The sequence below is a fragment of the Ranitomeya imitator genome, unplaced genomic scaffold, assembly GCF_032444005.1.
Source record: "Ranitomeya imitator isolate aRanImi1 unplaced genomic scaffold, aRanImi1.pri SCAFFOLD_156, whole genome shotgun sequence".
Lineage (NCBI taxonomy): Eukaryota > Metazoa > Chordata > Amphibia > Anura > Dendrobatidae > Ranitomeya > Ranitomeya imitator.
This window is the reverse complement of record NW_027194471.1, coordinates 1,274,821-1,287,963: the sequence shown is the minus strand read 5'-3', so window position 1 is coordinate 1,287,963 and position 13,143 is coordinate 1,274,821.

Below are 13,143 nucleotides of genomic sequence, written 5' to 3'. Positions count from 1 at the left end.
AAGCCCAGCCCGCACTTGTGCCCAGGCCTTAAGCCCAGCCCGCACTTGTGCCCAGGCCTTAAGCCCAGCCCGCACTTGTGCCCAGGCCTTAAGCCCAGCCCGCACTTGTGCCCAGGCCTTAAGCCCAGCCCGCACTTGTGCCCAGGCCTTAAGCCCAGCCCGCACTTGTGCCCAGGCCTTAAGCCCAGCCCGCACTTGTGCCCAGGCCCTAAGCCCAGCCCGAACTTGTGCCCAGGCCCTAAGCCCAGCCCGCACTTGTGCCCAGGCCTTAAGCCCAGCCCGCACTTGTGCCCAGGCCTTAAGCCCAGCCCGCACTTGTGCCCAGGCCTTAAGCCCAGCCCGCACTTGTGCCCAGGCCTTAAGCCCAGCCCGCACTTGTGCCCAGGCCTTAAGCCCAGCCCGCACTTTTGAGCCCCTTGTATGCTTGTTTGTTTGTTTTTGTCTTCAGCTTCATGTTGGTTATGCACATAGGGCCAGCTTTATGCTCTTTGCTCTTGTCCCGTCTGAATGCACATGCACGACTGTAATTGGGGAAGAAGGCATTACCCATTTACGGAGGACAGACAAGAAGTTCCTGGTCGCTTGGAGCATGGGGTTATGGAGAGGCTCCGCACTGTACAACAAAGGATCTAGTCCTAAATGTCCAAGTACAGAGTAGAGGGGTGAAAGCTAGCTCTTCACCCCGATGGGTGCCTAACCCTTTATGCAAAGAGTGCAAAGAGTTAGCTGTATGCCTTAAGCCTAGCCAGCACTTGTGCCCATGCCTTAAGCCTAGCCAGCACTTGTGCCCCCTTGCCTTGATCCTAGCCAGCACTGCACTTGTGCCCAGGCCTTAAGCCTAGCCTGCACTTGTGCCCAGGCCTTAAGCCTAGCCTGCACTTGTGCCCAGGCCTTAAGCCTAGCTGGCACTTGTGCCCATGCCTTAAGCCTAGCCAGCACTTGTGCCCCCTGCCTTGATCCTAGCCAGCACTGCACTTGTGCCCCAGCCTTAAGCCTAGCCCGCACTTGTGCCCCGGCCTTAAGCCTAGCCCGCACTTGTGCCCCGGCCTTAAGCCTAGCCCGCACTTGTGCCCCGGCCTTAAGCCTAGCCCGCACTTGTGCCCCGGCCTTAAGCCTAGCCCGCACTTGTGCCCCGGCCTTAAGCCTAGCCCGCACTTGTGCCCCGGCCTTAAGCCTAGCCCGCACTTGTGCTCAGGCCTTAAGCCTAGCCCGCACTTGTGCCCAGGCCTTAAGCCTAGCCCGCACTTGTGCCCAGGCCTTAAGCCTAGCCCGCACTTGTGCCCAGGCCTTAAGCCTAGCCCGCACTTGTGCCCAGGCCTTAAGCCTAGCCCGCACTTGTTCCCCGGCCTTAAGCCTAGCCCGCACTTGTGCATCGGCCTTAAGCCTAGCCCGCACTTGTGCCCAGGCCTTATGCCTAGCCCGCACTTGTGCCCCCGGCCTTAAGCCTAGCCCGCACTTGTGCCCCTGGCCTTAAGCCTAGCCCGCACTTGTGCCCAGGCCTTAAGCCTAGCCCGCACTTGTGCCCAGGCCTTAAGCCTAGCCCGCACTAGTGCCCCGGCCTCAAGCCTAGCCCGCACTTATGCCCAGGCCTTAAGCCTAGCCCGCACTTGTGCCCAGGCCTTATGCCTAGCCCGCACTTGTGCCCCCGGCCTTAAGCCTAGCCCGCACTTGTGCCCCCGGCCTTAAGCCTAGCCCGCACTTGTGCCCAGGCCTTAAGCCTAGCCCGCACTTGTGCCCCGGCCTTAAGCCTAGCCCGCACTTGTGCCCCCGGCCTTAAGCCTAGCCCGCACTTGTGCCCCCGGCCTTAAGCCTTGCCCGCACTTGTGCCACGGACTTAAGCCAAGCCCGCACTTGTGCTCAGGCCTTAAGCCTAGCCCGCACTTGTGCCCAGGCCTTAAGCCTAGCCCGCACTTGTGCCCAGGCCTTAAGCCTAGCCTGCACTTGTGCCCAGGCCTTAAGCCTAGCCCGCACTTGTGCCCAGGCCTTAAGCCTAGCCCGCACTTGTGCCCAGGCCTTAAGCCTAGCCCGCACTTGTGCCCAGGCCTTCAGCCTAGCCCGCACTTGTGCCCCGGCCTTAAGCCTAGCCCGCACTTGTGCCCAGGCCTTTAGCCCAGCCCGCACTTGTGCCCAGGCCTTTAGCCCAGCCGGCACTTGTGCCCCGGCCTTATGCCCAGCCGGCACTTGTGCCCAGGCCTTAAGCCCAGCCCGCACCTGTGCCCAGGCCTTAAGCCCAGCCCGCACTTGTGCCCAGGCCTTAAGCCCAGCCCGCACTTGTGCCCAGGCCTTAAGCCCAGCCCGCACTTGTGCCCAGGCCTTAAGCCCAGCCCGCACTTGTGCCCAGGCCTTAAGCCCAGCCCGCACTTGTGCCCAGGCCTTAAGCCCAGCCCCCACTTGTGCCCAGGCCTTAAGCCTAGCCCGCACTTGTGCCCCGGCCTTAAGCCTAGCCCGCACTTGTGCCCCGGCCTTAAGCCTAGCCCGCACTTGTGCCCCGGCCTTAAGCCTAGCCCGCACTTGTGCCCCGGCCTTAAGCCTAGCCCGCACTTGTGCCCCGGCCTTAAGCCTAGCCCGCACTTGTGCCCCGGCCTTAAGCCCAGCCCGCACTTGTGCCCCGGCCTTAAGCCTAGCCCGCACTTGTGCCCAGGCCTTAAGCCTTGCCCGCACTTGTGCCCAGGCCTTAAGCCTAGCCCGCACTTGTGCCCAGGCCTTAAGCCTAGCCCGCACTTGTGCCCAGGCCTTAAGCCTAGCCCGCACTTGTGCCCAGGCCTTAAGCCTAGCCCGCACTTGTGCCCAGGCCTTAAGCCTAGCCCGCACTTGTGCCCAGGCCTTAAGCCTAGCCCGCACTTGTGCCCAGGCCTTAAGCCTAGCCTGCACTTGTGCCCAGGCCTTAAGCATAGCCCGCACTTGTGCCCAGGCCTTAAGCCTAGCCCGCACTTGTGCCCCGGCCTTAAGCCTAGCCCGCACTAGTGCCCCGGCCTTAAGCCTAGCCCGCACTAGTGCCCCGGCCTTAAGCCTAGCCCGCACTTGTGCCCAGGCCTTTAGCAAAGCCCGCACTTGTGCCCCGGCCTTATGCCCAGCCGGCACTTGTGCCCAGGCCTTAAGCCCAGCCCGCACTTGTGCCCAGGCCTTAAGCCCAGCCCGCACTTGTGCCCAGGCCTTAAGCCCAGCCCGCACTTGTGCCCAGGCCTTAAGCCCAGCCCGCACTTGTGCCCAGGCCTTAAGCCCAGCCCGCACTTGTGCCCAGGCCTTAAGCCCAGCCCGCACTTGTGCCCAGGCCTTAAGCCCAGCCCGCACTTGTGCCCAGGCCTTAAGCCTAGCCCGCACTTGTGCCCAGGCCTTAAGCCCAGCCCGCACTTGTTCCCAGGCCTTAAGCCCAGCCCGCACTTGTGCCCAGGCCTTAAGCCCAGCCCGCACTTGTGCCCAGGCCTTAAGCCCAGCCCGCACTTGTGCCCAGGCCTTAAGCCCAGCCCGCACTTGTGCCCAGGCCTTAAGCCCAGCCCGCACTTGTGCCCAGGCCTTAAGCCCAGCCCGCACTTGTGCCCAGGCCTTAAGCCCAGCCCGCACTTGTGCCCAGGCCTTAAGCCCAGCCCGCACTTTTGAGCCCCTTGTATGCTTGTTTGTTTGTTTTTGTCTTCAGCTTCATGTTGGTTATGCACATAGGGCCAGCTTTATGCTCTTCGCTCTTGTCCCGTCTGAATGCGCATGCACGACTGTAATTGGGGAAGAAGGCATTACCCATTTACGGAGGACAGACAAGAAGTGCCTGGTCGCTTGGAGCATGGGGTTATGGAGAGGCTCCGCACTGTACAACAAAGGATCTAGTCCTAAATGTCCAAGTACAGAGTAGAGGGGTGAAAGCTAGCTCTTCACCCCTATGGGTGCCTAACCCTTTATGCAAAGAGTGCAAAGAGTTAGCTGTATGCCTTAAGCCTAGCCAGCACTTGTGCCCAGGCCTTAAGCCTAGCCCGCTTTTGTGCCCCGGCCTTAAGCCTAGCCCGCTTTTGTGCCCCGGCCTTAAGCCTAGCCCGCACTTGTGCCCCGGCCTTAAGCCTAGCCCGCACTTGTGCCCCGGCCTTAAGCCTAGCCTGCACTTGTGCCCCCGGCCTTAAGCCTTGCCTGCACTTGTGCCACGGACTTAAGCCAAGCCCGCACTTGTGCCCAGGCCTTAAGCCCAGCCCGCACTTGTGCCCAGGCCTTAAGCCCAGCCCGCACTTGTGCCCAGGCCTTAAGCCCAGCCCGCACTTGTGCCCAGGCCTTAAGCCCAGCCCGCACTTGTGCCCATGCCTTAAGCCTAGCCCGCACTTGTGCCCAGGCCTTAAGCCCAGCCCGCACTATTGAGCCCCTTGTATGCTTGTTTGTTTGTTTTTGTCCTCAGCTTCATGTTGGTTATGCACATAGGGCCAGCTTTATGCTCTTCGCTCTTGTCCCGTCTGAATGCGCATGCACGACTGTAATTGGGGAAGAAGGCATTACCCATTTACGGAGGACAGACAAGAAGTGCCTGGTCGCTTGGAGCATGGGGTTATGGAGAGGCTCCGCACTGTACAACAAAGGATCTAGTCCTAAATGTCCAAGTACAGAGTAGAGGGGTGAAAGCTAGCTCTTCACCCCTATGGGTGCCTAACCCTTTATGCAAAGAGTGCAAAGAGTTAGCTGTATGCCTTAAGCCTAGCCCGCACTTGTGCCCAGGCCTTAAGCCCAGCCCGCACTTGTGCCCAGGTCTTAAGCCCAGCCCGCACTTGTGCCCAGGCCTTAAGCCCAGCCCGCACTTGTGCCCAGGCCTTAAGCCCAGCCCGCACTTGTGCCCAGGCCTTAAGCCCAGCCCGCACTTGTGCCCAGGCCTTAAGCCCAGCCCGCACTTGTGCCCAGGCCTTAAGCCCAGCCCGCACTTGTGCCCAGGCCTTAAGCCCAGCCCGCACTTGTGCCCATGCCTTAAGCCTATCCGGCACTTGTGTCCAGGCCTTAAGCCTAGCTGGCACTTGTGCCAATGCCTTAAGCCTAGCCAGCACTTGTGCCCCCTGCCTTGATCCTAGCCAGCACTGCACTTGTGCCCAGGCCTTAAGCCTAGCCTGCACTTGTGCCCAGGCCTTAAGCCTAGCCTGCACTTGTGCCCAGGCCTTAAGCCTAGCTGGCACTTGTGCCCATGCCTTAAGCCTAGCCAGCACTTGTGCCCCCTGCCTTGATCCTAGCCAGCACTGCACTTGTGCCCCAGCCTTAAGCCTAGCCCGCACTTGTGCCCCGGCCTTAAGCCTAGCCCGCACTTGTGCCCCGGCCTTAAGCCTAGCCCGCACTTGTGCCCCGGCCTTAAGCCTAGCCCGCACTTGTGCCCCGGCCTTAAGCCTAGCCCGCACTTGTGCCCCGGCCTTAAGCCTAGCCCGCACTTGTGCCCCGGCCTTAAGCCTAGCCCGCACTTGTGCTCAGGCCTTAAGCCTAGCCCGCACTTGTGCCCAGGCCTTAAGCCTAGCCCGCACTTGTGCCCAGGCCTTAAGCCTAGCCCGCACTTGTGCCCAGGCCTTAAGCCTAGCCCGCACTTGTGCCCAGGCCTTAAGCCTAGCCCGCACTTGTTCCCCGGCCTTAAGCCTAGCCCGCACTTGTGCATCGGCCTTAAGCCTAGCCCGCACTTGTGCCCAGGCCTTATGCCTAGCCCGCACTTGTGCCCCCGGCCTTAAGCCTAGCCCGCACTTGTGCCCCTGGCCTTAAGCCTAGCCCGCACTTGTGCCCAGGCCTTAAGCCTAGCCCGCACTTGTGCCCAGGCCTTAAGCCTAGCCCGCACTAGTGCCCCGGCCTTAAGCCTAGCCCGCACTTATGCCCAGGCCTTAAGCCTAGCCCGCACTTGTGCCCAGGCCTTATGCCTAGCCCGCACTTGTGCCCCCGGCCTTAAGCCTAGCCCGCACTTGTGCCCCCGGCCTTAAGCCTAGCCCGCACTTGTGCCCAGGCCTTAAGCCTAGCCCGCACTTGTGCCCCGGCCTTAAGCCTAGCCCGCACTTGTGCCCCCGGCCTTAAGCCTAGCCCGCACTTGTGCCCCCGGCCTTAAGCCTTGCCCGCACTTGTGCCACGGACTTAAGCCAAGCCCGCACTTGTGCTCAGGCCTTAAGCCTAGCCCGCACTTGTGCCCAGGCCTTAAGCCTAGCCCGCACTTGTGCCCAGGCCTTAAGCCTAGCCTGCACTTGTGCCCAGGCCTTAAGCCTAGCCCGCACTTGTGCCCAGGCCTTAAGCCTAGCCCGCACTTGTGCCCAGGCCTTAAGCCTAGCCCGCACTTGTGCCCAGGCCTTCAGCCTAGCCCGCACTTGTGCCCCGGCCTTAAGCCTAGCCCGCACTTGTGCCCAGGCCTTTAGCCCAGCCCGCACTTGTGCCCAGGCCTTTAGCCCAGCCGGCACTTGTGCCCCGGCCTTATGCCCAGCCGGCACTTGTGCCCAGGCCTTAAGCCCAGCCCGCACCTGTGCCCAGGCCTTAAGCCCAGCCCGCACTTGTGCCCAGGCCTTAAGCCCAGCCCGCACTTGTGCCCAGGCCTTAAGCCCAGCCCGCACTTGTGCCCAGGCCTTAAGCCCAGCCCGCACTTGTGCCCAGGCCTTAAGCCCAGCCCGCACTTGTGCCCAGGCCTTAAGCCCAGCCCCCACTTGTGCCCAGGCCTTAAGCCTAGCCCGCACTTGTGCCCCGGCCTTAAGCCTAGCCCGCACTTGTGCCCCGGCCTTAAGCCTAGCCCGCACTTGTGCCCCGGCCTTAAGCCTAGCCCGCACTTGTGCCCCGGCCTTAAGCCTAGCCCGCACTTGTGCCCCGGCCTTAAGCCTAGCCCGCACTTGTGCCCCGGCCTTAAGCCCAGCCCGCACTTGTGCCCCGGCCTTAAGCCTAGCCCGCACTTGTGCCCAGGCCTTAAGCCTTGCCCGCACTTGTGCCCAGGCCTTAAGCCTAGCCCGCACTTGTGCCCAGGCCTTAAGCCTAGCCCGCACTTGTGCCCAGGCCTTAAGCCTAGCCCGCACTTGTGCCCAGGCCTTAAGCCTAGCCCGCACTTGTGCCCAGGCCTTAAGCCTAGCCCGCACTTGTGCCCAGGCCTTAAGCCTAGCCCGCACTTGTGCCCAGGCCTTAAGCCTAGCCTGCACTTGTGCCCAGGCCTTAAGCATAGCCCGCACTTGTGCCCAGGCCTTAAGCCTAGCCCGCACTTGTGCCCCGGCCTTAAGCCTAGCCCGCACTAGTGCCCCGGCCTTAAGCCTAGCCCGCACTAGTGCCCCGGCCTTAAGCCTAGCCCGCACTTGTGCCCAGGCCTTTAGCAAAGCCCGCACTTGTGCCCCGGCCTTATGCCCAGCCGGCACTTGTGCCCAGGCCTTAAGCCCAGCCCGCACTTGTGCCCAGGCCTTAAGCCCAGCCCGCACTTGTGCCCAGGCCTTAAGCCCAGCCCGCACTTGTGCCCAGGCCTTAAGCCCAGCCCGCACTTGTGCCCAGGCCTTAAGCCCAGCCCGCACTTGTGCCCAGGCCTTAAGCCCAGCCCGCACTTGTGCCCAGGCCTTAAGCCCAGCCCGCACTTGTGCCCAGGCCTTAAGCCTAGCCCGCACTTGTGCCCAGGCCTTAAGCCCAGCCCGCACTTGTTCCCAGGCCTTAAGCCCAGCCCGCACTTGTGCCCAGGCCTTAAGCCCAGCCCGCACTTGTGCCCAGGCCTTAAGCCCAGCCCGCACTTGTGCCCAGGCCTTAAGCCCAGCCCGCACTTGTGCCCAGGCCTTAAGCCCAGCCCGCACTTGTGCCCAGGCCTTAAGCCCAGCCCGCACTTGTGCCCAGGCCTTAAGCCCAGCCCGCACTTGTGCCCAGGCCTTAAGCCCAGCCCGCACTTTTGAGCCCCTTGTATGCTTGTTTGTTTGTTTTTGTCTTCAGCTTCATGTTGGTTATGCACATAGGGCCAGCTTTATGCTCTTCGCTCTTGTCCCGTCTGAATGCGCATGCACGACTGTAATTGGGGAAGAAGGCATTACCCATTTACGGAGGACAGACAAGAAGTGCCTGGTCGCTTGGAGCATGGGGTTATGGAGAGGCTCCGCACTGTACAACAAAGGATCTAGTCCTAAATGTCCAAGTACAGAGCAGAGGGGTGAAAGCTAGCTCTTCACCCCTATGGGTGCCTAACCCTTTATGCAAAGAGTGCAAAGAGTTAGCTGTATGCCTTAAGCCTAGCCAGCACTTGTGCCCAGGCCTTAAGCCTAGCCCGCTTTTGTGCCCCGGCCTTAAGCCTAGCCCGCACTTGTGCCCCGGCCTTAAGCCTAGCCCGCACTTGTGCCCCGGCCTTAAGCCTAGCCTGCACTTGTGCCCCCGGCCTTAAGCCTTGCCCGCACTTGTGCCACGGACTTAAGCCAAGCCCGCACTTGTGCCCAGGCCTTAAGCCCAGCCCGCACTTGTGCCCAGGCCTTAAGCCCAGCCCGCACTTGTGCCCAGGCCTTAAGCCCAGCCCGCACTTGTGCCCAGGCCTTAAGCCCAGCCCGCACTTGTGCCCATGCCTTAAGCCTAGCCCGCACTTGTGCCCAGGCCTTAAGCCCAGCCCGCACTATTGAGCCCCTTGTATGCTTGTTTGTTTGTTTTTGTCCTCAGCTTCATGTTGGTTATGCACATAGGGCCAGCTTTATGCTCTTCGCTCTTGTCCCGTCTGAATGCGCATGCACGACTGTAATTGGGGAAGAAGGCATTACCCATTTACGGAGGACAGACAAGAAGTGCCTGGTCGCTTGGAGCATGGGGTTATGGAGAGGCTCCGCACTGTACAACAAAGGATCTAGTCCTAAATGTCCAAGTACAGAGTAGAGGGGTGAAAGCTAGCTCTTCACCCCTATGGGTGCCTAACCCTTTATGCAAAGAGTGCAAAGAGTTAGCTGTATGCCTTAAGCCTAGCCCGCACTTGTGCCCAGGCCTTAAGCCCAGCCCGCACTTGTGCCCAGGTCTTAAGCCCAGCCCGCACTTGTGCCCAGGCCTTAAGCCCAGCCCGCACTTGTGCCCAGGCCTTAAGCCCAGCCCGCACTTGTGCCCAGGCCTTAAGCCCAGCCCGCACTTGTGCCCAGGCCTTAAGCCCAGCCCGCACTTGTGCCCAGGCCTTAAGCCCAGCCCGCACTTGTGCCCAGGCCTTAAGCCCAGCCCGCACTTGTGCCCATGCCTTAAGCCTAGCCGGCACTTGTGTCCAGGCCTTAAGCCTAGCTGGCACTTGTGCCAATGCCTTAAGCCTAGCCAGCACTTGTGCCCCCTGCCTTGATCCTAGCCAGCACTGCACTTGTGCCCCGGCCTTAAGCCTAGCCCGCACTTGTGCCTTGGCCTTAAGCCTAGCCCGCACTTGTGCCCCGGCCTTAAGCCTAGCCCGCACTTGTGCCCCGGCCTTAAGCCTAGCCCGCACTTGTGCCCCGGCCTTAAGCCTAGCCCGCACTAGTGCCCCGGCCTTAAGCCTAGCCCGCACTAGTGCCCCGGCCTTAAGCCTAGCCCGCACTAGTGCCCCGGCCTTAAGCCTAGCCCGCACTTGTGCCCCGGCCTTAAGCCTAGCCCGCACTTGTGACCCGGCCTTAAGCCTAGCCCGCACTTGTGCCCCGGCCTTAAGCCTAGCCCGCACTTGTGCCCCGGCTTTAAGCCTAGCCCGCACTTGTGCCCCGGCCTTAAGCCCAGCCCGCACTTGTGCCCAGGCCTTAAGCCTAGCCCGCACTTGTGCCCAGGCCTTAAGCCTAGCCCGTACTTGTGCCCAGGCCTTAAGCCTAGCCCGCACTTGTGCCCAGGCCTTAAGCCTAGCCCGCACTTGTGCCCAGGCCTTAAGCCTAGCCCGCACTTGTGCCCCGGCCTTAAGCCTAGGCCGCACGTGTGCCCCGGCCTTAAGCCTAGGCCGCACGTGTGCCCCGGCCTTAAGCCTAGCCCGCACTTGTGCCCCGGCCTTAAGCCTAGCCCGCACTTGTGCCCCGGCCTTAAGCCTAGGCCGCACGTGTGCCCCGGCCTTAAGCCTAGCCCGCACTTGTGCCCCGGCATTAAGCCTAGCCCGCACTTGTGCCCCGGCATTAAGCCTAGCCCGCACTTGTGCCCCGGCCTTAAGCCTAGCCCGCACTAGTGCCCTGGCCTTAAGCCTAGCCCGCACTTGTGCCCAGGCCTTTAGCCTAGCCCGCACTTGTGCCCCGGCCTTAAGCCCAGCCCGCACTTGTGCCCCGGCCTTAAGCCCAGCCCGCACTTGTGCCCAGGCCTTAAGCCCAGCCCGCACTTGTGCCCAGGCCTTAAGCCCAGCCCGCACTTGTGCCCCGGCCTTAAGCCCAGCCCGCACTTGTGCCCCGGCCTTAAGCCCAACCCGCACTTGTGCCCCGGCCTTAAGCCCAACCCGCACTTGCGCCCAGGCCTTAAGCCCAGCCCGCACTTGCGCCCAGGCCTTAAGCCTAGCCCGCACTTGTGCCCCGGCCTTAAGCCTAGCCCGCACTTGTGCCCGGCCTTAAGCCTAGCCCGCACTTGTGCCCCGGCCTTAAGCCTAGCCCGCACTTGTGCCCCGGCCTTAAGCCTAGCCCGCACTTGTGCCCCGGCCTTAAGCCCAGCCCGCACTTGTGCCCAGGCCTTAAGCCTAGCCCGCACTTGTGCCCCGGCCTTAAGCCTAGCCCGCACTTGTGCCCCGGCCTTAAGCCTAGCCCGCACTTGTGCCCCGGCCTTAAGCCTAGCCCGCACTTGTGCTCAGGCCTTAAGCCTAGCCCGCACTTGTGCCCAGGCCTTAAGCCTAGCCCGCACTTGTGCCCAGGCCTTAAGCCTAGCCCGCACTTGTGCCCCGGCCTTAAGCCTAGCCCGCACTTGTGCCCAGGCCTTAAGCCTAGCCCGCACTTGTGCCCCGGCCTTAAGCCTAGCCCGCACTTGTGCCCCGGCCTTAAGCCTAGCCCGCACTTGTGCCCCGGCCTTAAGCCTAGCCCGCACTTGTGCCCCGGCCTTAAGCCTAGCCCGCACTTGTGCCCCGGCCTTAAGCCTAGCCCGCACTTGTGCCCCGGCCTTAAGCCTAGCCCGCACTTGTGCCCCGGCCTTAAGCCTAGCCCGCACTTGTGCCCCGGCCTTAAGCCTAGCCCGCACTTGTGCCCCGGCCTTAAGCCTAGCCCGCACTTGTGCCCCGGCCTTAAGCCTAGCCCGCACTTGTGCCCCGGCCTTAAGCCTAGCCCGCACTTGTGCCCCGGCCTTAAGCCTAGCCCGCACTTGTGCCCAGGCCTTAAGCCTAGCCCGCACTTGTGCCCCGGCCTTAAGCCTAGCCCGCACTTGTGCCCCGGCCTTAAGCCTAGCCCGCACTTGTGCCCCGGCCTTAAGCCTAGCCCGCACTTGTGCTCAGGCCTTAAGCCTAGCCCGCACTTGTGCCCAGGCCTTAAGCCTAGCCCGCACTTGTGCCCAGGCCTTAAGCCTAGCCCGCACTTGTGCCCCGGCCTTAAGCCTAGCCCGCACTTGTGCCGCGGCCTTAAGCCTAGCCCGCACTTGTGCCCCGGCCTTAAGCCTAGCCCGCACTTGTGCCCCGGCCTTAAGCCTAGCCCGCACTTGTGCCCCGGCCTTAAGCCTAGCCCGCACTTGTGCCCCGGCCTTAAGCCTAGCCCGCACTTGTGCCCCGGCCTTAAGCCTAGCCCGCACTTGTGCCCCGGCCTTAAGCCTAGCCCGCACTTGTGCCCCGGCCTTAAGCCTAGCCCGCACTTGTGCCCCGGCCTTAAGCCTAGCCCGCACTTGTGCCCCGGCCTTAAGCCTAGCCCGCACTTGTGCCCCGGCCTTAAGCCTAGCCCGCACTTGTGCCCCGGCCTTAAGCCTAGCCCGCACTTGTGCCCCGGCCTTAAGCCTAGCCCGCACTTGTGCCCAGGCCTTTAGCCTAGCCCGCACTTGTGCCCCGGCCTTTAGCCTAGCCCGCACTTGTGCCCAGGCCTTAAGCCCAGCCCGCACTTGTGCCCAGGCCTTAAGCCCAGCCCGCACTTGTGCCCAGGCCTTAAGCCCAGCCCGCACTTGTGCCCAGGCCTTAAGCCCAGCCCGCACTTGTGCCCAGGCCTTAAGCCCAGCCCGCACTTGTGCCCAGGCCTTAAGCCCAGCCCGCACTTGTGCCCAGGCCTTAAGCCCAGCCCGCACTTGTGCCCAGGCCTTAAGCCCAGCCCGCACTTGTGCCCAGGCCCTAAGCCCAGCCCGAACTTGTGCCCAGGCCCTAAGCCCAGCCCGCACTTGTGCCCAGGCCTTAAGCCCAGCCCGCACTTGTGCCCAGGCCTTAAGCCCAGCCCGCACTTGTGCCCAGGCCTTAAGCCCAGCCCGCACTTGTGCCCAGGCCTTAAGCCCAGCCCGCACTTGTGCCCAGGCCTTAAGCCCAGCCCGCACTTTTGAGCCCCTTGTATGCTTGTTTGTTTGTTTTTGTCTTCAGCTTCATGTTGGTTATGCACATAGGGCCAGCTTTATGCTCTTTGCTCTTGTCCCGTCTGAATGCACATGCACGACTGTAATTGGGGAAGAAGGCATTACCCATTTACGGAGGACAGACAAGAAGTTCCTGGTCGCTTGGAGCATGGGGTTATGGAGAGGCTCCGCACTGTACAACAAAGGATCTAGTCCTAAATGTCCAAGTACAGAGTAGAGGGGTGAAAGCTAGCTCTTCACCCCGATGGGTGCCTAACCCTTTATGCAAAGAGTGCAAAGAGTTAGCTGTATGCCTTAAGCCTAGCCAGCACTTGTGCCCATGCCTTAAGCCTAGCCAGCACTTGTGCCCCCTTGCCTTGATCCTAGCCAGCACTGCACTTGTGCCCAGGCCTTAAGCCTAGCCTGCACTTGTGCCCAGGCCTTAAGCCTAGCCTGCACTTGTGCCCAGGCCTTAAGCCTAGCTGGCACTTGTGCCCATGCCTTAAGCCTAGCCAGCACTTGTGCCCCCTGCCTTGATCCTAGCCAGCACTGCACTTGTGCCCCAGCCTTAAGCCTAGCCCGCACTTGTGCCCCGGCCTTAAGCCTAGCCCGCACTTGTGCCCCGGCCTTAAGCCTAGCCCGCACTTGTGCCCCGGCCTTAAGCCTAGCCCGCACTTGTGCCCCGGCCTTAAGCCTAGCCCGCACTTGTGCCCCGGCCTTAAGCCTAGCCCGCACTTGTGCCCCGGCCTTAAGCCTAGCCCGCACTTGTGCTCAGGCCTTAAGCCTAGCCCGCACTTGTGCCCAGGCCTTAAGCCTAGCCCGCACTTGTGCCCA